Source organism: Pseudopipra pipra, chromosome 8 (genome assembly GCF_036250125.1).
Source record: "Pseudopipra pipra isolate bDixPip1 chromosome 8, bDixPip1.hap1, whole genome shotgun sequence".
NCBI classification, from domain to species: Eukaryota; Metazoa; Chordata; class Aves; order Passeriformes; family Pipridae; genus Pseudopipra; species Pseudopipra pipra.
The window spans coordinates 1,192,255-1,215,988 of record NC_087556.1 but is presented as its reverse complement, the minus strand read 5'-3'; the positions used below and the strand labels follow the sequence as shown (position 1 = coordinate 1,215,988).

Sequence of the window (23,734 nt, the reverse complement as noted above, 5' to 3'; positions counted from 1 at the left end):
TGTGGGGCACGAGGAGCAGCCACTTTAAATCCTCAAACCGGCACAAATGGATCTCCTCTCACAACTTCCAGGAGCAGAGAAGCACAGAAAAGCTCTCAGTAAAATCTGGGCCTTGGTTGCACTCCAGCACCATTAATAGCTGATAACTCCACATTAGCTGTTTGGTTTGGCTCTGGATAAAGACCACTCTGAAGGTTTCTTAAGGGGAATTTGAAATGTAACTCTGGAGAGCTATTCTTGTCCCAATAACTGGGATTAAGCGTAGGACTCAAGTCTGGCACTGAGTAACACCAAGGCCCTTAAATACACCGATGGATTTTCTTTACAGGGCTTGTCTTCCCCACAACATCCAACCCACAGCCTTTAAATTTGAAAAGGAAATGTCTGAGTAGGATCTTAAGGGTCTTCACAGCAAGGCTGTTCCTGCAAAGCTGGATGGAAGAATATGTTCTTCACAAGAGCACGCCGAAATTTTTAAGCAAAATGCCAGTTTAAAAAAAGAGACAAGCAACAGATAAAGTAACAGTGCCCCGACCTACACCTGTAAAACAGCAAAATAACTCCCCCATTTTCATTTTTCTTGTACTTAAATGCAACTTAGAGCTGCAGACTCGAGTTGCTCTGCAGAGAACATCGCTCAGACAGCTCCAGTTAGGATTTCTAAATATATCAGTTCACTGCTGTTCATTGTACCAGATTTTGGCATTCAACATTTCAAAGGAAAAATCATTTCAGAGGAAAAACAAAAAAAAATTTAAGATCTCCTTTATCACCTACACTGAAAATTGTTGTCAGTCTAAAAATACTGTAGGCAAGAGCTGGTTAACTTGCATTTTAATGTGTCTCACCCCACAGATCTTAATTTACCACCCCTTTTTTTAGGCTCATATTTTGCCTCCTAAAAAAAAAACCCAGGTTCGGATGCTGGAAATGCTGGCAAGCTCACTTAAAAGAAAAAGCTGGCTCTTGCCAACCACATTTGCCTCCTCCTGAAATATCTGAGAGCTCCGAGGAGCTCCCACATGAGCTTCACTTCGAGAAACCACCACTGAACCCTCCGAGAGCACCGAGCAGCAACGTAATCCCCCGAAGCAAACAGCACAAGCTTTGGGCAGCTAATTATAGGTGGAAACAGGGAATCAGCAACTCACTGAGGTTGGAAAAGCCCTCCAAGGTCACCGAGTCCCCCCTGTGCCCGATGCCCACCTTGTCCCCCAGCCCAGAGCACTGAGTGCCACGGCCAGGCCTTCCTGGGACACCTCCAGGGATGGGCACTCCAAACCTCCCTGGGCAGCCCCTGCCAAGGCCTCACCACCCTTTCCAGCAACAAATTCTTCCTGAACTCCTCCTAAATGCATGGCAAGGCGATGCTGAAGGGGGATGGGGTGTTACCCCAGCGCCTCTCATGGTTTTGGTGCTCGGAGCTGAAGACTTTTCACCCCGACAAAAACAACAGAGGAAAACATCTGTGCCCAAATGTCTCAACACCAAGGGACCCAGAAACAATGCCAGCTCCTCCAGGACGAGCTCAGCCAGCAAGACTGAGGCACAGGCGGCACATCCTGAAGGTCACAGCGATACATCTCGGAAAGAACCACGTCCTTTGGAGGTAAGAGCTTCTCCATCCATCACACCGTTATCCATGGAGCCTGCCGCTCCTGGCAGCTCCACACAGCGAGCCCTGGCCGGAGGCAGGGCTGAGGAGTGCAGCTAAACGGCAGCTAAAGCAGTCCCCCTGAGTTTATTAACATATTTTGAGGTCTGGGTGGCTTCCTAGTGACAAACGACCGTGTGGACAGTGAACTGCATTCAGATGCCCTGGAGAAGGAGGTTATTGATGGCACTACGGAGATGGCCTTCGCCCTGGTGGAATAAGCAGGAAATCTGCCAAGTGGAGGATAACCTAATTTAAATAGATGCAGAAATCCAATTAGAGATGCTCTGAGCAGAGACAGCTCACTCTGCTCTCTTGGATTAGAGGCTACGAACACGTCACCAGCTTCTCTATAGGCACTGTTGGCCAGGAGAGATGGATGTGCTCCTCCTTGGCATCAGCACATCCAAAGGGAACATATAACTGCTTCCAGTGGAACTTCAGGATGGGGTTTCAGAGAACTTGCGATGTATGGGGAGGGGGAAAAAGTGACAAGAGATTTCACATCACTTACTCTGACTCACCCAACACTTCTGAGGGATGTTACTGTCGCCAGCAAAGCTCCTCCAGCTCTTTTGCTTTGCTTTGCCTGGAGAAGTCCCTGGCTGGGATGCCAGAGGTGTGCCACAGAGGAATGCAGGCGGGCACTCAGAGCCTCAGTCTCCCAATAAATATTCTCAGGGATTTGAAGGAGAAACATTTCTTCCTGCTTTAGGAGTCAGCAGGAGGACTGACGTTAGCGGCCGGGCTCTGAGATGTAAATATTTGAGAGATGCAGGGCTTTGTCTAAATAACTCACCCCCTGCCAAGCCCCAAGGAGCAGCCAGGGAGGATTTCAAGGCAGGCTGTACCTCCTTCCAGAGGGGTCACTCTGGGATACAGCAGGCTCTGTCTAGTCTGCTAATAAACCAGATTAGAGCCAGGCAAGCACCTTTGGGCAGACAAGATGAACTCCAAACAGCCACACAACCTGAAAACGTTTAAGTGGAGAAAGAACAGCAGCAGGAAGCTCATAAGGTGTCTGTGGAAAAGCAGGAGGATGGGCTGGGAGCAGGGCTGGTTTCTTTCCCTTCAAAGTCAGATAGGGGAGAGGTTGGCACATTCAAAACGTTATCTTCTGATTCCTGTTTCCACTGCATGAGCATTGACTGTCACTATCCTGAGTTTTGAAGAATATCCCAACAGCAACTGCTCCCAACAACAACTCCCTGGCAGGAAGGGGGAGCCGGGGGGGGGGGGAGGTCAGGCTCTGCTCCCAGGGAACAAGGGACAGGAGGAGAGGGAATGACCAGCAGATGTTCAGGTTGGACATGAGGAGGAATTTCCTCCTCAAAGGGTGGTCAGGCCTTGGCAGGAGCTGCCCAGGGAGGTTTGGAGTGCCCATCCCTGGAGGTGTCCCAGGAAGGCCTGGCCGTGGCACTCAGTGCTCTGGGCTGGGGGACAAGGTGGGCATTGGGCACAGGGGGGGCTCCATGGGCTGGGAGGGCTTTTCCAATCTCAGTGATCCTGGGAATCCATAATAAGATGTGTTTTTTGCTTGGAAATGCTCTCGCTAATCTTGTTTTAGGAATTCAACCAAGAACCTCAGGCTTGTGAGGCTGCCTCACAGAGAGGGGTCCCCACAGCCACATCAAAGATGCCCAGGGACAGCAGGAACAAGAGCAGGACAAGCCAACCACCTCCAGAGAAGTAGCTCATCCACCAAAAAAAAAAAGACAACATAACTCCAAACCTGGAAAGCTCCAATCTCAGGGCAAAGTGTTCATAAAGTCTTGGACTACTTAGTAAAGAACAATCTGCAGGAGACAACTGGAGACTCGTTGGGGGTTCAGAGAAATTTCCCTGATTCCCGTAAACTGTATAAGACAAACTCTAGGGACACCTGCAGCCTATTCCCCCCATCCAGTCACATATAAACCCCATTCAGAAAGAACTTGAATGAATTGTTTTGAGAAATAACAGTGGCAAATATGGTATCAAAAGACAGGCACCAAATTCAGATGGAAGGCAAGGGAAAGATGAAGAGCTTTGAAGGACTCTAGGAAAGAGCCCTTTTCTTTGATCAAAATAACCCTCCTCCAGAGGCACTCCAGAGGCTTCCAGGAATTTCAGCCTGAAAGGATATTACATCCTATTTCTGGCAAGTGGGAGGATATTTTTGAACAAGCAGCATACAAACCTCACACTCCATGGCATCACTTGTTTTCAGGGAACGCTGACAGGAATGGACACGTGAAGGTAAAAAGAAGGATGCAGCAACACAGAAAGGTCCTGCCCCAGGTAGAGCTAAGGAAGGGTACAGTGACTGGGAAATCTCAGAAGCATTCAGGTTGGAAAAGCCCTCCAAGGTCACAGAGTCCCCCCTGTGCCCGATGCCCACCTTGTCCCCCAGCCCAGAGCACTGAGTGCCATGGCCAGGCCTTCCTGGGACACCTCCAGGGATGGGCACTCCAAACCTCCCTGGGCAGCCCCTGCCAAGGCCTCACCACCCTTTCCAGCAACAAATTCCTCCTCCTGGCCAACCTGAGCCTCCCCTGGCACAGCCTGAGGCCGTTCCCTCTCCTCCTGTCCCTTGTTCCCTGGCAGCAGAGCCCGACCCCCCCCAGCTCCCCCCTCCTGTCAGGGACTTGCAGAGCCAGAAGGTCCCCCCTGAGCCTCCTTTTCTCCAGGCTGAGCCCCCCCAGCTGCTCCTCATAGGATTTGTGTTCCAGACCCTGCTGAGCCTGTTTTGGGGATCACTCACTACGGCCCTAAGAGCAGCTGTAACCTGGTTGTTCCAGCCCAGCGAGCCCCAGTCCCAGTGTGGGAGCTGCTGAGCTGTTCCCAAGGGAAAGCTCTTCACAAACGGGGCCGTTTCAACGAGAAACCAGAGCACCACTTGCTTCTTGAGGACAGACAGCAACATGCATTGAGCAGATTGCTCTTCTGCCTCCCTCAGCAAGCCAAGCAAGCCATTCCTTTAATAAGACAGGAATCCTGGGGATCCGTGGTGATGGGAAGCACACAGATTGCCATCCTGGACAGGCTCTGCAGGCAGGAACAAGGCTCTGCTCTCACTCACAGGGTGTGTGACACGTACCTGCAGCTTGTCCCTGTCACATCACAGGCTGGGGGAATTCCCTTTCAAGCAAAGGCTGTGGGTGAGCACGGAATGGGATGGGATTATCCAGGCAGTGACACACTGACCTGCCAGCAGGGAAATCCATGAACGCACTCAGCAACAAGGATTTGAAAGCACTGGGAATCACACCTGAGAGACAAGCTCGACAGGAGCCCAAGACAGCTTCAGAAGCTTTAGGAAGGACTGTATCCTTAATCCTCAGGCCTCTGGGATGCTCCCCTGGCACAACCTCATGTGGCATCAATGTATTACAGAAAAAAAAAAACAAACCCCAAACCAAAGTGCAGTAGTAGTTAATGAGCTGAACAGCATGGAAGGTTTTAGAGACATCCATTTTAAAACAATCCCTCTGAATACATTACAAGTGGGATACTGCACTTGAATTCACTACTTAATTATAGGCACCAGAAGCATGGAAGTATTATGTTTTGTTTCTGCTTACTGTATTAAAAATCTGACAACCACAGTATACATGAGCCAGTTTGCTGCTACTCTTAAATTAGGTGATTCATTGGTGACTTTTGTGCTGCTCAGTTTATTCAAGTTATGTCACCTATTTTTGTGCTGACTAGATTTGTTTATGCCAGCAATATTCTTTGTAAATTGTTATTTAGAACAGGGGAGGCTTGGCACTGTAGTAGACAAGACAGATTATTTTTCAGCTTCTTTCTCTGAATTCCTTCTCCTGTCAACAGGCTTTGTAAGGGCTTTCCAAGTACTTTTTATTGGGCTGGAGAGTTCAGAGTACGCTCTGAGAGTGAAAGGATGCTGGCCTGCAAAGCCAACCCACCACTACAGATAATGCCCAGGATCTGGTGAGGCAGGTGAAACAAAGACACCACTTGCCCAGGGGTATCCCACACTTCAACATCCCTGCAGGAGTGCCAACAAGAACTCAGATTCCAAGTATTTCGGGAGAAACACTTCACTGGGATGTGGGGGCAGATCAAACTTTGCTGGCTACTGATTTAAAAGCTGCAGCCATGGGCAGTGAGCCACGTCCCTGCTTCCCAAAAGGGACAGGTCAGAAGGGCTGCCCCTCTGCTGCCCAGCTCCAGAAACCCTCTGGGGCACAGCAGGGCTCTCAACAGGGCACTGCAGAGAAGAACCAGCTCTCAAGGCTGAGAACTGTGACAGACAAAACAAGCCAGAGGAGGGCACAGAATTAAGTTACCTTTATCTGCATCATATGAGCAGCAAACTAAGTTTGCTCCCATAATGGACTTCTGTGATTACCTTCCTTTCCCTGCATTACTACCCTGCACTTACTTTCCAGTTTTCCACCAGCCTCGTGTCTCATCCCTTTCCCACTCCGTCTCCAAACTCCAAAATGTTTGCTCCCACTACAACAACTCTGGATCATCTTCCTTGTTTGTCTGAGTGCCTCCCTTGACATGCACAGCACCACACATTTCTTTTTCCTTTCCTCTCACCATCTTCCCAAATTGTTTCTCCCCTCCTGCAAATTCCTGCCCCTTCCTGTTTTGCTGCTTCCACGGGGCAGTGCCAAAGCAAACCACAAAGCACAGCCTGCAGCAGGAGAGGGGCACAAAGCCAAGACCCAGGCCAGGAGGAAAACTGGTTGGAAATGGGGCTGCAAGGAGCCAGAGGATTTAATGTGGAAGAACAGGAAAGGAAGAAGGAAGTGGCAGAGGTTCTTGCATCAGACTGGGTGGAAATTTCCTTCCAGTAAGTAAAGGGAGCTCACCAGAAGCCTGGAGAGGGACTTTGGACAAGGGATGGAGGGACAGGACAAGGGAAAATGGCTTCAGACTGATAGAGAGGAAGTTTAAATAGAAATTAGGAAGAAATTGTTCCTTGTGAGGGTGGGGAGGGGCTGGGATGGAATTCCCAGAGAAGCTGTGGCTGCCCATCCCTGGAAGTGTCCAAGGCCAGGTTGGACGGGGCTTGGAGCAACCTGGGCTAGTGGGAGGTGTCCCTGCCCATGGCAGAGGGTGGGAATGGATGAGCTGTAAGGTCCCTTCCAGCCCAAACCAGTCTGGGATTCCACAAAAAGGGGGTAAAAAGCCATACACAGAAAAGCAGAACACATCAGTTTATCACAGCCAGACAGAGCCAGCAGTTCTTCCCACCCTACACCCCTGGGCCTGCAGGGAAACAGCCTGTTCCCACTGTCCCAAATATTTGACAGGACTGGGAATGCAGTTCTGGTCACCTTCTGAGAAGCATTGCTACAACTCTTCCACGTTTTGAGTCTGTTCCACGCTCCACAGGCTGCTGTGGGGAAATATTTACATGAAGGAATACACAGAAAGAGCTAAAAAGAGATGGAGAAAACCTGTGTGCCAGAGCTATTTCCAGAGAGGAAACAGGAACTACTGGAGGGAGCTGAAACAATTTCAGGTCCAGTTTAATCCCAACAGGCCTGAAGAGTGTCATTTAAAAGGCATTTAAGTGGATTTTAAAGGTGCTCAGACAATTCACTCTTTCAAGTCAAAAGCAGCCCCAAGCTCTTGGCAGGTATGCTGATATCCTGCATATTGATGAGCAGAGATGATCAGAAAGATCAGCCCAAGCCTGTGTTAATCCAACAAGGAAACTAACTGGCACCAGAATTCCTGAGAAAAACACCTTCCTTTAGTGAGCTGAAGGAACTAAAACATACAAACCTTTGAAGCCAGTGAGCAAATAGCACAACTTTCAGCATTATCTTTCTTAAACCTGAATTTAAACCTGTTCTCTCCTCTCACCCAGCAAACAGGAGCAGCAGCAGGAGCTAAAAGCAAACTCAAAGCCAAGAAAGAGCAGCTCATTTCTGTGCAGGCTGTTGTTCACCCAGGGACTGCACTTCCACATCTGCTGGAACAGCAGCATTGAAACATCCTTTATTTCCAGTGGAATGCAGTTTATTTATTACTCTGGGCACACCCCGTGTAGGTCACTCACTGGGTCATGCCAGATTCACCTTATCTTAAATGAAATACCTCTGCTCCCCTAACAAAACATTTTATCCCAGCCATGATGCGCAGGCAGATCCCTGGAAAAGCACTTTAACTGTGTCCCTACAAGACAGGGTCACTCCAGGAGTGAAAACTACCGAGTTTCTCCACTGAGAACAGGGATCCACGTCTCCCAGACAAAGGAACTGGTACTTATGTTTGCTTTTGTAGTGCCAGGACAAGGGGGAAAGGCTTCCCACTGACACAGGGCAGGGTTAGATGGGATAGTGGGAAGGAATCCTTCCCTGTGAGGGTGGGGAGGCCCCGGCCCAGGTTGCCCAGAGAAGCTGTGGCTGCCCCTGGATCCCTGGAAGTGTCCAAGGCCAGGTTGGACGGGGCTTGGAGCAACCTGGGCTAGTGGGAGGTGTCCCTGCCCATGGCAGGGGTGGGACTGGATGGGCTTTAAGGTCCCTTCCAGCCCAAACCATTCTGGCATTCTGTGATTTTCCCCCTCCAGTCCAAAAAGAAAATTACCAAGTCTTAATAACCTTTTGTCCCTTAGGACAAAAGCTCTCTGCAATATTAGGTGCAATGTTTCTAAATGGATGCTAAACTAACACTAAGATCTCAATTCTCACGATTTTTTTTCCCTCTACAGCTCATGATTTCAGCTGTTGGTGGCATTAATTTGCAACTATTAAGGTGGGAAAAGCCCTCTAAGATCAGCAAACATGAACCCAGCACCCCCATGCCCACATGTCCCCAGGTGCCACATCTCCATGTTCTTTTAATGCTTCCAAGGATGGGGACTCCACCACCTCCCCCTCCAATGCCTGACCACCCTTTCCAGGGAAAAATTCTTCCTAAATATGTGATCTAAACCTCCCCTGGCATAACCTGATGCCAACTTCCCAAGGTCCTCACCAAATCCCAGCATTTCTTTCCTCCCCAAGCAACTCTTGCTCCAACCCTCAGGAACACAACAGTCAATTTTCCTCTGCCAGTTTTATGGATCTGCATTTTTATTTTTGGCACCAATCTGAGAGCTGGTCTATCTGGTGCTATTCTGTCCACATCCTGCTTGGACAATTGGCCTTTCTGCTCAAGGAATAAAATCTAACAACTTAATAAATTCCTGTGCTTCTTTCAGGTTGGATTCTTTTTTTTTTTTCCTTTTCTTTTTTCAATAGGGAGAGACAGGACTGTTCTATTTATAAAGGTCAAGTAAATTGTATGTAGTCTGTGGAGCCCTAAAATCCCTGTGTTATTAAAACAGAATATTTTACTTAGACAGCCCTTTTCAGAGAGGAAAAAAAGCAATCTCTCCCAATAATATCTTTCCCCCTCCAACCTGAGTTAATGTCTGTGCACACCGAGGAGAATACAAGTGTTTATTTGTTCTCCACATGAATTATAACTACTATTACTTTTTAAACACTCTATAACATTTTTACAGGTTGTTTGGATAAGCCACAGCTATAAATCCCACTCGGCTGTCACACAAGGAGAAAAAGCCTGGCATTTTCTCGTGGGCAAGGAAATAAAACTACCAAGAACAGAAAAGGGGGTGGGGGCTGAGAAAGGGGGTTAAACAAGGTTTGCATGAACCCAGACAAAACCCCCACCTTCAGCCCCACCTCTGCCATCTTCCCATGCTGGAATGACATCCCAAGGGATTGCTGCTTTCACACAGATTACTGAGGAGGTCACACAAGGATCCAACCACTAACAAGGCTCGAATCCCCTCGAATTTTGTGAGAAGCAGCAGCCTTGTTTTAATCTTTATCCAGCGAACAATTCCAAATAAACAGGTTTTATGGTCACGCTGGTGATTATGCCACGGCAAAATGAAGCAAGGGCTGTGTGTCAGACAGCTTAAATCAGAGTTAGCTGTACCCAGGGAGCTGCTGGCACTGCACCAAACCCAGGCAGGGCTCTGAGGAACAGCAAATGAACAGGCAAACACAGAAATCCCTCTGACCCCACCCCAATCACAGCATTCCCAGTGAAACGCCCTAAAACCACAATACATGAGAAATTCCTGCTGATATTCCACCTTGGCTGATCTCCTGCCAGGGTCTGTGAGCTCTGGAGAACGTCTGAGAGCTGAGGGCTGTCCTGTGCCCCCCAGCCAGCACCAAAGCATCAGGTACAACCCCAACCAGAGCTGAGCAAGGGATCTCCCCGAGCTGCAGCTTCACCACTGTCATGTCTTCCCCCCAGGCAGCTCAGAGAAGTCTGTAGAGGCAGGAGAGGTCAAGAACAAAGAAGTGCCAGGCAGAATTACTCTCATTTCACTGTTATTTTGGACAGATATACCCAGCACAGCCAGCTGCAAGTCCAGCAGCAGCAACCCCAAGGGAACAGCTACACCTTCCAAGGATCAAGGTGAGCTCCACACAGCTTTTAGATTACCCAAAATCACCTCCCCTCCAAAAAAACCCCAAAAATAACCCATAATGTTTCTAGCCTGAATTGTAACTATTCAAAACTCCTCACACCATTAGCATACCCCTAAGAGACAAACCCGATTTTAAACACTGCTGTGGGATTTATTCTCGGGTTAATATGAAGAGAAAACCCTAAATAAATCTGCCAATAACCTATACCTGCATTAAGGTTTGTTATTTAGGTGGAAATCTGTGGAAAGCTTCTCTGCCTGTGAAAAATCAATGTCCCTTAAATGAGAACACTGGGATTTCCAGTGCCCTGTTTGTGTTACTGTGCCTTGTGGTTTTGCTGTTTAATCCGGAGTGAAACTTAATTCCTAATTGCTGAGGGTTTGTGCCTAGGAAGGGATTACAGCTGACATATATAAAATGGGATATCAAAACTAATCAGCACTGAAAGCCAAACAGATCAAAGCCTGCAGTGATGGGGTGGGACCAAAGCCTGTGCTGCCCACCGTCCTCTCCTCGGGTGCAACACCAACTCCCCAGCTTGGAAATTAGGAGACAAAAAACCACATGAACAACACAAGTATGTCTGAGAAGGAAAAAAATAAAGGCATAAACTAACTTCCTCCTACACTCTGGCCACCCCTGAGGTTGCAAGCAGCGCTCCATGCGGGCAGATGAAACCCTCAATCGCGAGGATTTGAGGATTGTTGAGGATCTGAAGCCTCCCTCTCCTAATCTGCTCTGGCAAGATTAGGCTGGGCTATTTTGCTTCCTTTAAAAACAGTCAAATTTATGCACACATGAATAAAGGGCTAACTGTACAGTCAGTACCAACAGCAGTGCCAGGAAAAGAGGCTGCTCCAGGGAAAAATGGGATGGAAATGCATTGTGTAAGGGCAGATGCCTGTATTTCATCTCCTACTTCTTACATGGATCAATAAGGCCACACTGGCCATGGAATGGGTTGGGCTGGAAGGGACCTTACAGACCATCCAGTTCCACCCCCTGCCATGGGCAGGGACACCTCCCACAAGCCCAGGTTGCTCCAAGCCCTGTCCAACCTGGCCTTGGACACTTCCAGGGATCCAGGGGCAGAATCCCCCCCTGCCCTGCTGCCCACGCTGGGGGATCAGCCCAGGGCACGGGGGGTTTCTGGCCCGGGGCAGGTCCAGCCTCTGCCCCACCAGCACCCCCAGGGCCTTCTGCCTGGGCTGCTCCATCTGCTCATCCCCAGCCTGGATTGATCCCAGGGGTTCTCCTGACCCAGGGGCAGCACCAGCACTTGGCCTTGTTAAACCTCCTGAGATTCCCGTGGACCCACATGGGGAGGAGTTTGGGGGGGTTTAGGGGTTTTGTTCCTACAACAGCCTGAGGATGCTGTGCTAACAAAGGGCCAAGGAGAGGGAGCAAGGCTGGACACAGGGACTGACTGTGTGCCCAAGAACTTGCTTTGTCCAGCTGTGACAGATGTCCTTTCCCTATCACTCTCAATTACTTCCCTTGCAGAGGAACAGAAGCCACAAACAGCCAAGACTTTTGCAGACAGTCTAAAAAGCAGTTTTAGGGTGTTGAGGGGGAGGGTCAAGAGCAGAAATCTGTTTATTTGGCATCTAAATATAGCCCAGTTAACTCAGCAAACGTTTTTTCTCTACTATGTGCTATTTTGTCTGCATTTAGAGGCTGGAAGGAACCAGCTGCAGCATCACCATTTGATTACATTCTCTGATGAGGAATTTGCCTTTGTTCCCCAGCAGAAATCTCTGTGCTGTGACCACTCTCCTGAGTCTTGGGCATAAAAATGAGCTTTTCAGCTGAAGCCCCAGCAGCAAGGACAAGCTCTTTTCACCTCAGCCTTACATGAAGGAGCTCTGCTCAGCCATGCCTGGCTCAGAACCCAGCCTCTAATAATCCAACAGGGCACATCAGGTGGCTGCTCTTCCAGACTGGCCACAGGTTGATGAGTTATTTCCATCAACACACCCCAGCTGCTGGTTAAAGAGAGCTTTCAACCCACTGCCTTCAGGGTGGAGGCTGCAAAGAGAAGCCTTGTCAGACAGCAGCCAAAAGTAAGATTGGCCATTTCAAGATTCTGGTTTAAAAAGTGTTATAACCCTCCAGAGTAGTTTGGGGTGGGGTTTTTTCCTTCCTTTTTTTTTTTTTTTTTGGTTATAGGATTGCATATTTGAACACCTGTAGCACGTGGAGGAGTAAAAACTTTTTTTCCATTATGAAAATTATCACACATTGGGATTAGGGCTACACAGAACACAATCACAGAATGGTTTGGGTTGGAAAGGATCTTAAAACTCATCCAGTTCCACCCCCTGCCACGGGCAGGGACACTTCCCACCAGCCCAGGTTGCTCCAAGCCCCGTCCAACCTGGCTTTGGACACTTCCAGGGATCCAGGGGCAGCCACAGCTTCTCTGGGCAACCTGTGCCAGGGCCTCCCCACCCTCACAGGGAACAATTCCTTCATAATATCTAATCCATTTCCCCTTGTCCAAAGTCCCTCTCCAGCTCCCTTGGAGCCTCCTTAGGCACTGGGAGGGGCTCTAAGGTCTGCTCAGAGCCTTCTCTTTTCCAGGCTGAGCCCCCAACTCTCTCACAGCCTGTGTTCATAGGAGAGGTATTAAATGATATAGGATGATTTTTTTTCCCCAAAATCACCTAAATCCAACCCTGCCTGCTGAAGTTTTACCACACAGAGAGATCCCTGTCAATGCAGCACCTGATTTACCCTTCAGATGAGGGCACAGACAGTGGATTTAACCTCTCAGAAGCCCTCTCTGCACAACAAATACTTTTCGAAAGCACAGGCCACAGGCACAAGGCTAAATCTGGACTCAAAAAAAAAAAAAAAAAAGAAAACCAAAACACTACATATCTACAACCCTTCCCCAGTGCTTTCACACTAATTTGCTGAGGTGGCTGCCTTTTATCCTCTGTGTGAGTACTGCAGCAAAGTGCACTTGAGACGACAAAGCAGTCCCAGAGAAAATGGTGTCAAGGCTCTGAACAGCTGTGTCTGAGCAATCTCAGGATCACCAACACAAACAGATTAAAAAAAAAACAAAAAAAACCCAGACTTTTTTAGGTCTTCTGAAAACACACAGGGCACAAGAGAGGTTTGAAACAAGCGGACGATGGTGGTGAGAGGAAAAATAACTGCAGGGAGGGTAAGAGAGAGGGATGGAGCACTGAAGCACCAACAGGGGATGCTCAGGACTGGCAGCCCAGGGTCCTGCCTTGCCTGTCCCTTGGTGACAGAGGGATTCCATGGGATCTGGTGGGATTTAGCGTGGGATGGCCCCTCTCGTATTTTCACCGGGAAGTCAAAGCAATTCTGAAGCAGCTCCAGAGCAAACAACCTGACAGCAGGCCAGCTTTTCTGTGCATCACATGCTTCAGTGGAACTGATAAAAATTCCATTAAGAAGCTCAGGAAAAGCGTGGAATATTAACTCCCCATGATGTATCATTCCCTCAGCATGAACAAAGCCACAAAGCATTTCAACTGCTGACCAAGGAAATCAGAAGAGGCAATGGAGCTGAAGGCTTCCCAGGAACTATCACCAGCACACATTAAAACTTCAAATCCCTGTAAAGATCCTCCCTTCCAGGTACTTTACACAAGCCTCCATATTTCACACAGTTAACATGACCCTCTGCTTTACTTCAGTGCACGAGTCAGGCTGTCCCAGCTCACCCACATCCCACCAGTTCCCAAAGCTTTCTGTTCCCTTGGCTATAAAGTCACATATTTTGCATCAGTTTAACAACTCTGCCACTTAAACAGGAGCCTTCCTCAGTACCAGCCAGGCAGCCCAAGGCTTTGTGCCCTCTGAATCCAGGGAGCTTAATCAAACAGTGGGACTCCAGTTTGCAACACTTGCCCAGCAAGAACCTTTTGTGGTGGAAAACATTGAAAAATGAGTGGCAACAAATTGAACCTGCAATTGAAAGAGTTCTTTAGAGCTCACAGGTGGGATTTCCAGACGAAACAAGGAGTCACTGTGCTCCAGAGGTGAAATATGGACTCATGTTCCTGGCAGGTCTCCCACGTGTTTGTCCTCACCACGCTGATGGAGCAGCCCCACTTTCTATGGAAGCTTTTCCATTTGTACCTGCAAATACTGGGATAATGCCTTAACCTGGCTTTATACATCCCAAGGGGTGCTCTAAACACCACGCTAGTGGTTCCCTATTTGAGCTATTTTTGGCTTTCAAAAAGAAAATATAACTTTTAACACCTCAAAACACCTGTTTTATCCATGCGAGAATAGTGGCACAAAACCAAAAACCTGTGATTTACTTGATGAGCTCAGTTTTGGGGTTGCTTTACCTTCCTAAATAATGGTAACAGCCATCCTTGCACAAAGTCTGAAGGAAAAAAAAAAAATTGGGGGATTTATGAGGGAAGTGGTAATTTGTTCCTGATCATGGACAACACATGCTCTTGAAGTACCTGCCACAGTGGTTGATGAGAAGATAACAGGGGTAAAGCAGCTGCTTCCTGCACAACAGGAACAGAGGTGGGATTTGCCACCACACTCATCCCAGTGTGGCTTTTCCCAGAGCCAGATCCCCAAAAAGCAGCGGTGGCACATGGAATGTACCTGTGCTGGCAAACCCTGGCTTTGTGCTCCGATATTCCAGCTCACCACAGCTGCAGGAAACCCTTCTGCAGGCACGTTAATAAATCCAGCCAGAGAAGGGAGGGAAGCAAGAGGGATAGCCAGCATTCCCTTGGGAATCCACTAACAGAAGGCTGCTGGGCTGCAATACAGCATCCACCTGGAATGGATCTGCCAAAAAAAAGGCCACAGGAGCCCATCCTGCCAAGATCCCTGTCAGAGCCAGTTAAGAAGCAGCAAAACAAGAGTTGCACCACCTGTGTCCCTCCTCCCAGCAGAAGCACCGTGGAACTTCAATTCCCTTCCCTCACCACAAGTCTTAACAAGTCCAACTCCCTCCCAGCCGCCGTGTCCTGGAGGGAGGGAAGGGCAGGGAAAGCCGGGGTGTCTGCCTCCCTGCAGCACTCCCAACGAGCTCGTCAGTGAGGCACCCGAGCCCAGGAGCGTTTGGAGCGGTGCTAATGGAGAAAAGCCGGCTCCTCTCCACGCCTCATTGCTCCCGAGCCTCGCAGAGCCGGGCTGGGGCCGGCAGAGCAGAGAGCAATCAAGTGTCTGATGAGCAGGAGATGTGTTCTCCCCTTGTCTTAACGGGATTCAAACGTGCAAAGATGCGTAAGGAATAAAAGATATTATACACACACACACACATACCCCCCCCACACAACTGGTTCTTAAATACTTACCAGGTTTGGAGGCACAGCCCCATCCCAGCACTCAGACAGGAGGGCACAGACACAACCCCACGTTTCTAGCTGAGATTCATCCCACTCCTCGGTCTGGACACTCCCCACCAACGGGATGTGGTGGTGGTTTGGTCTGTAACGAGGACAAGGGATGCCCAACACTAAGAGAGAGGTGCTGGAGCAGCCCCTCATCCCACAGGGCAGGTCGTAGGGAGGCCCTGCAGGATGTCACTCAGCCATCCCAGAGGGATGTTTTGTCAACACAGCTCAAATCACTGTCACTGAAGGGTCTGACTCTGCCAGGAGCCCCTCCCCTTGCTCCCAGCCCTGCTCACAGCAAGGGGTTCCTGCTACAGTAATTCCCATCGTGTGCAACTCCAATCCCAGGCTAGAACCATCTCAAGGTGTATCCATTCCACTCTCCACCCCTAGTCCCTTTGGGCCATTAAACCATTAGATTTAACCACTGAACTCCTCCCCCTGCCCCTGCTCCAGCTTGGACCCGTGCAGAGGCTGCAGGGATGTCCCTGCTCCAGGTGGAGCTTTATCCATAAGCCATTTCTCTGTACTGCTGTGGCGTGCACTTGTCCACAGCCACCATCACTCTGAGGTGCTCCTGGTCCAGCAGGGCCTTCTCCACGGGCCACAATGCCCCTACCTGCTCCAACAGGCACCATCCCTCCAGGAGGGAACCTGCTCCAGCACAGCCTTAGCCCTGGCCTCAGTCCCTGCAGGGCTGTCCCTGCTCTGCCGTGGGTTTACCCATGGCCACGTGCTCTGGGGTGCTCCACCATGACCTCACACACAGCCACTGATGCTCCAAGGTGAGCCTGCTCCAGCAGGGCCTTATCCTTGGGCCACAATCCTTTTGGAGATCCCCCTGCTGTGGCACAAACATAACCTCGGCCACAGTTTAAGAGGTACCTGCTCCAGGTGTAACCCCAGCACCACTCCCATCCCAGCTGGGATGAAGGAAGGAATTAGAAGGGTAAAAGTGAGAAAATTCCTTGGCTGACACAAAGACAGTGTAATAGGTAAAGCAAAAACCACAAGGAATTCATTCCACACTTCCCGTGGGCAGGCAGGTGTCATCACTCCCAGGAAAGCAGGGCTCCATCACACACAGAGGGGGCTTGGGAAGACAAGTGCCATCACTCCAAACATCTCCCCCTTCCTCCCTCCTTCTTCCTCCAGCTTTATGTGCTGAGCATAACGTGGGACATCATCTGTCCCAGCTGTGTCCCCTCCCAGTTTCTGTTGTACCCCCAGCCTGCTCGTGGTGGGGTGAGGAGCAGAAAAGGCCTTGGCTCTGTGATAGATGAGGAAAACATCCCTGTGTTACCAACAGCAAAAATCCCACAGTAGCTACTGGGAAGAAAATGCCCTCTCTCCAGCCAAATCCAGCACAAGACCCCAACACAGAGAGAACCAGCCACTCCCTCCCCTCGTGTCCCTTTTGGGTGCTGGTTCTCCAGGACAGGGGATGTGCATGATCCATCCTTTGGCTGAGCTAAGCAAGGTACAAGCAGCCAGTGCCACAGCACTGCTGTTTGGCCTTAGCAGGAGGCCCAGGGGATGTCACATCTGATCACAGTCAACTGAGTTCGCTCTGACTGGCACACCAGAAAAGCTGGATGGTCAGGAAAATCCAGCCTCCTGCAGGATCCTGGGCTGCTGCCACCAGAGGGTCTCTGCCCCTTGATGCACACGGGAAACAAGGCGGGTTTTTCAGGGAGATGTAAAGTCAGACGGAACAGCTTTGCAGAGAGAAGAGCTTTGGGGCTGAGAGGGAAGAGAACAACAAGCATCCATAGGAAGGGAGAAAAGTCTTGGGCAGGAGGAGGAGCAGGAACAAGATGCCCAGGGAAGTAATCAAGGGCTGAGAAGGGAGAAGAGGATGGTGCTCCACAGCTCCACACCCTCCAGAGCAGGGATCCAGCTGCCCAGTCAAAACCAGCTGCTGTGGTGGCAGCTCCATGGGACAGCCCCTCCTGGCATTTGTCAGGTTTCAAAATCACCTGTTGCATTCATTAAATACATATATCCAGCCACAAAACACAGGAGCTGCTAAATATCTCCTCCAGACAACCATGGTCACCATCACACCTCACACAACAACACTAATTGGAGCAATACTGACATTCCAAGGTAAAGAGGTAGAGACTGACTCCTCGTCCCCAGGATGCCTGCTCTTCCATTTCACCTAAAGGAACTTTTAAGAGTCCTGATTTTCAAATCACACCTATTGTTTCCAGCAGGCCTCGAGGTACAGCTGATTATTTGCATCACACCTGCTGTACCTACACCTTCCCGAAGTGCTTGGCCACTGCCCTGAGTCACAGGGCCATGGACTTCCTGCACTCATCCCAAATGTTACCCACCACCAAAGTTATTTTCCTCTCTTAGCACTGATGAATTGCCCTCACCCGCCCATCTCTGCACACAAAGGACATCAAAGGGGCAGTTTAAATACTAACGAGCACTGACAGATCCCAGGCACCCGCTTACACCGGGGGCAGGGAACAATGGCTTTAGATTTCCAGCACAGCCAGGCACCGCTTATTTACCCCTTTGCTCCTGAATCTCAGTGGTTCTCCGTGGCTGAAGAAACCAACAGCACTGACAGGAAACGGTTTGGATTTGAAAGGGACCTTAAAAATCATCTCCTTCAAACCCTCCTGCCACCGGCAGGGACACCTTCCACTACACCAGGATGCATTCCCAGAGTCCTGCTGCTGCTGGAAAAAAATTCCATGTATCCTACTGATGCTAAAGCCTGATTGTTTTCTGTCCCAAGAAAAGTATATTTGCATGAATGCAATGCTCCCCTCCACGTGTTAAGTGTATACATGTCATTATATATATTTCTCTTGCATGTAGGATATCACAGTCAACACAAAGTACGTGTATATTTACAAGACTCCAGTTTAATTTTGGGTCAACCCAAACAGCTCCATTATGATTTGTCCCATTTGTTCACATCACCACCTCACAGAACACTAAATGGAGTGAACAAAACGAGGTGCCCTGGGCTGGGGAGTTTCCAAATCCACGTCAAGCCCATGTCACAGGGCCTGTGCACAGCTTTCCTGACACAGTTTGTGTGTTCAACAGGAAACACCTCCACAAAACATGCTCACAAACCGAATCAAAAAGGGCATTTTGGGGAAAGAAACACCACTCCAGGCAGGAAAAACATTGCGGCCCGACAGGGGCTTTTTTCCAGTGATATCCCACTCCAAGTTTGCTCCTAACAAACAAGCCCCAAATACAGTCCAAATATCCCAATCCTACTTTCTGAAGTCTGACAGCCCATTTTCTACTTTGAAACCAGGCACCAGCGTTCAAGTTTGGCTCTCCCTACTCAGGCACCAGTTTCCAAGGAAACCAGTGACTGCAGGAGCATTGCAAAACAGGAGTCCTGTGCTCTCTGTTTCCCAAGTACACTGGAGCCTTCTCCGTGACACAAACCCTTCCAGGCAGGTGCTTTCCCACCGTTTCTGAAACACCTGGATAGAATTTCAGACGTTCAGGATGTGAGGATACACAGCACATTCCCAACTGACTTGCACACTTACTGCCAACCCACCTTCTGGACACGTTGAGAGGAGGAGAAAGGAATTATTTTCCCGTTCTAGGCTCCAATGTAGCAACAAACACTTTTGTTTTTTCCCCTGTTCTATCAGCCCTTCAAAACAAGGCTGGACACACAGAACATGAATGTCAGGGACATCTTTGCCTGCACCCAGGCAAAGTAGCAGGAGGAAAAATATTTACAGAAGTAGTTGTACTTTATCCTAAATCGAATGTAAATATTTTGGCGCCGTGAAAAGCCACAAGCAAAGAAACATCAGGAGCACAGACAGCAGGGACTGTGGGTTATGTCAGTAAGTGGCATTTAAACCACCAGCACCTCCAGCTCAGCTTTCCAGGACTCAATGACTCCTGAACTCTCAGTATCTCTCCCAAGCAGGATAACCAAAGAAACGGATACATAGCAAGTCTTTTTAACTCCAAAGGTGCAATTATTTTCCCTTTGACTCCTGTTTTGCACCAGTTGTTCAGCAAAGGCACAGAGCCCCCTCGCCTCCCAGGGGCAGTGGCTGGGCTCATTCCGTGCTGCTACACACATTTCTGCTCGGTATCAGCTCTCTGAGCTGGGGTTTTATTGCTAATTCCAAACAAGCAAGGCACATCCCGTGTTTAGGAACAGAATGCTAAAGCTCAGGAATGCTTTCACAGAGGGTCTGGAGACAAGGAATCTGAGTCTGTGGCCTGGGACCTCGTTTTCTGTTGTTGCATTTTCAAGCTACCCACCCACAGTTTTCACACAGATGACTACGGATGTAATACAGGGAAGAGCAATAATGGATAATTAATCCAGAAATGTAAACAAGAGGGGAAAAAAAAAGTTAACTCTGTAGAAAGTTAATTTATGGAGCTGCATTACAATTTAAACAACAGTTTCTATGTTAATTACCGCCTTCATTAAAGTGCTATTAGTGTGCTCAAAACGACTGCACTTGCTGAACAGTTTGGTTTTGCATATAACCACCATGAAAATGTCAATGCAGGTTCTGAGCAGAACTCCTTTGCTTTAAAACACAGTTTTTTGACAGTACACCACTAAAATTAGTATCCCAAAGCAGCAGAAATCCTGGGAAGTCTGTGTTGCTTGTGGCTGCTGAGCAGAACTAAGGATAACTGAGACTGCAGGGACTAATCTTGCAATTAAACTCACCGATGCAAGACCGAGACAGAAAATGACAAAACAAATGTGTGGTTTTAATGGCTTTGTCCAGTGAATGGTTCTTTACCTTCCTTTGGATAAAACCCCTCCAGCCCTTAGGAGTTTACACTCAGGATTAACACAACCTGCCTAAAAAAACGTGTTGAGAGATGGCACTGCTTCCAACAGAGAGAAACCTTAGTCCTCTCTCTGCACAATAACTGAATACCACACAGTTGTCACTACCACCAGTGACCCAAACCTCAGAAGGTTATTATATATTACACAAGGAGCCAAACTCTCAGCAATGTCCCTCTTGGCACTTCACAAGCAGCTCCGAGCCTGAGTCAGTGTGCAGAGGGAAACCCTGTCCACCACCACCCCTGCCAAGCCAGACCTGTCAAAACAGAGGAGAATCACTCTTGGCTGCCTTGCTCCAGCTCTGTCCTCACTGTGTGGTCACACTTGGCCAGGGAGCAGATCATCCTCCCCAGCAAAGCCTCATCCCTCAGCAGACCCCCCACCAGTGGGGAGACGCTGCCCCAGCACCTCTGGGGTGCCCTGACCCCACAGCCCTGCCCCCCAAACCCCTGCACACCAGAAAACCACGCTGACATCACTGGATGTCAGTGTTTCCTTCCAGGATTAGCTTAACCTGCATTCAGATGGATTCAGCATTAGGTCACACAGCACATAAAAGCAACCAGGGCATTTAATAACTCTCCGATAAATCATAAATGCGTTTCAATTAATTGCTCGCTGGACACGTCACAGGGAATTACAGCTTGATAGCACAAAAAAAAAAAAAATACAAAGGCTGCACCACTACATCCATTCCTGCTGCTGCTGCTTTTGGTGAGATGTTTTCTGCCCCCAAACCAGGAAGTAGTAGGACTAAAGAGGCCACCACCATCCCACCTCCTGCCCCACACTGCAGGAAGCCACCACTGCCAGAGTGGGTCTCAGTCCCTCACCACAGAGCCCTCAATCATCTCAACCATCAGTTTCCAGTGGTTACATTATGTGCCAACCATCCTCCAAATTATTTTAGGAAGAGGAGGGCGTGGGGTTTAAGAAAAGAGGGGTTTGGTTGTTTTGGGGGGTTTCTTCAGAACTATAGTTTGAGAGTCTTAATTATTACCTTAGCTAATACATACCATTAATAAATACCAGCAGATCATTTTATGCAATTACTCTAAATATAAAGTGGTTTTCAAGCATTTCTGTAGGGTTTATGACTATTATGATCACTTAAAAATACGCCTCTGGCCCACAGAAGATGTGCACATTTGCCTTCAAAGAACCAATTTGGCCATTACAGGGATTTTGTTAAATCCCTTGTATGTCTGTTGTACTTCCCCTAAGGCTATGCAACCAAGTATTTTACACTGCTCAAACCAGACCTCTTAAATACAACTCACAGGGCTGCTCCTCCCCTCACAAACCAATCCCTGGGACTTTGGCAGATTCCCCAGCTTAACATTTTAACTCCCCAAAACAAGTGAGTTTCCATCTCATTCACCATTTCCTACAAATGACACAGCATTTTGCATTTTCTCTGCCCCACCGCCTCGGCCAAGAGATCAGGCCCTTCACGCTCACCATCTCTCCACTTTGCTCTACGTTCTGCTTCTAAATTCTTTTTTTTCCTTTCTGGAGAAGCAAACGCACTGATTACACAGCCTTCCAAAAAAGCCAACAGCTGTCACCAATCCCCGAACAAAACACTCTGTTAAAATCAACGTCCTGGGTATTTTCCCATGGCAAGGGCAACGTAACCAAAGGGATGAGCTGCAGCTTGGTAGTTAAAAGGGCTTTACTTTGGTTGGCTGCTCTGTAAAATTTTAATTGGAATAGCAGTTGGTACAAACTCACAGGATTCTTTCCCGTGCTGACAGGCTGTTAGCAGCCAGGATATACCCTGTGAGAGGTCAAAGGTGTGGAAAAACAAACAAGAGCAGCAATTTTAGAAGATGAAGAGGAGATAAGGGTTTGTCAGGGCATTTTTCTACCACAGGAAACCACACACAGTCTGTGCCCACTTACTCAGTCGCTTCTTGCAAGTTATTTCCTTTTTTGGGGGGGGGGGGGGAAGAGAAAAAGCCACTTATTTTAAAAAAATTCTAGTTACTTGAACAGGAAGACTGATCGAGATGCCAATGCCTGACTTCTCTCACCAGCCTTGTAACTTGGAAGATAATGGCAGGATATGTCCCTCCATGGATTTTAGCTATAAACTCCTTTTGTGAACCCACAAAGTCCCGTCTCACTTTTAAATAAGTTTTAGAGGCAACACAAGCCCAACCCTGCAACAGCAACTAAAGCTCTCATAGGTCTGAAACAGTCACTTTTTAAAGTCTATATGTGTCTTAAGTGGAGGGGTTTACGTGCAAGGTGAGATCATGCAGGACATTTAATGGTATTTTTCCACACAAAGCAATTAAATTTACTTTCACACCTTGAATGCCACTCATTGAATCATAGAATGGTTTGGGTTGGAAGGGACCTTAAGGAACATCTTGTTTCACTTGTGCCATGGGCAGGGACACCTCCCACTAGCCCAGGTTGCTCCAAGCCCCATTTAACCTGGCCTTGGACACTTCCAGGGATCCAGGGGCAGCCACAGCTTCTCTGGGTAACCTGGGCCAAGGCCTCCCCACTCTCACAGGAATTTCCTCCCACTATCCCATCTAACCCTGCCCTCTAGCAGTGGGAAGCCATTGCCCCTTGTCCTGGCACTCCAGGCCATTGTAAACAGTCTCTCTCCATCTTTCTTGCAGGCTCCCTTCAGGTACTGGAGTTGGTCACCACCTAACTGCAAAAAAACCCCACGGGCTACTATAGAATCATTTTGGTTGGAAAAGCCCTTCAAGATCATCAAGTCCAGCCATTAACTCAGCACTGCCAAGCCCACCACTAAATCACATCCCCAAGTGCCACATCCACCTTCCTTTTGAACACTTTCTGGTAGCACGATAAAACCAAAGGTTGGTTTTTGCCATCACCTCAAGAATCACTGAGGTTCAGCATGAACGGGGGGGGAAAAAAAAGCCAAGCCTTCTTTGCATGTTTTGATTGTTCTGCTTCCAGCTCCTCTCCACCTTAACCCCGGTACCACCACAGAGTTGTGTTGAACGCCAGGCTTTGAGGTGTCACCGTACACAGTGAACCCTTCCCAGAGCCACACACACTCACAAAGCCATTAACAAATACCTCATTGTGGAATCACAGGATGGTTTGGGTTGGAAGGGACCTTAAAGACCATCTTGTTCCACTCCCCTGCCGTGTGCAGGGACACCCTCCTCTAGACAAGGATGCTCCCAGCCCCTTCCAACCCATCCTTAAATGCCAACACCTGAGTGATTACAATGTCCAATCCAGCCTTAAATGCCCACACCTGAGTGATTACGAGCTGCAGCTGCGAGTTGACTTAAATACTGTAAATAGCATTAAGAGCATTGACCAGGGAAGGTCAATATGAAGCTCTCCCTCAGGTGAGGGCTATTACACTCCATACCAGACTGCAGTAAGGCCTTTACACAAGGAGCAATTACAATTTCAAGTTGGAAAACGCAAATCCGAGCCTTTGCCGGGATCCCTACATGTTTCACTG

The 23,734-nt window shown here is 48.7% G+C and overlaps 1 protein-coding gene across 3 annotated transcripts in view; it reads right to left on the bottom strand.

Moving 5' to 3' along the window:
- The window catches only part of PRKG1 (protein kinase cGMP-dependent 1), a 387,732-nt gene that overhangs the window by 330,655 nt on the left and 33,343 nt on the right, over positions 1-23,734 (bottom strand). The window lies entirely within an intron of this gene.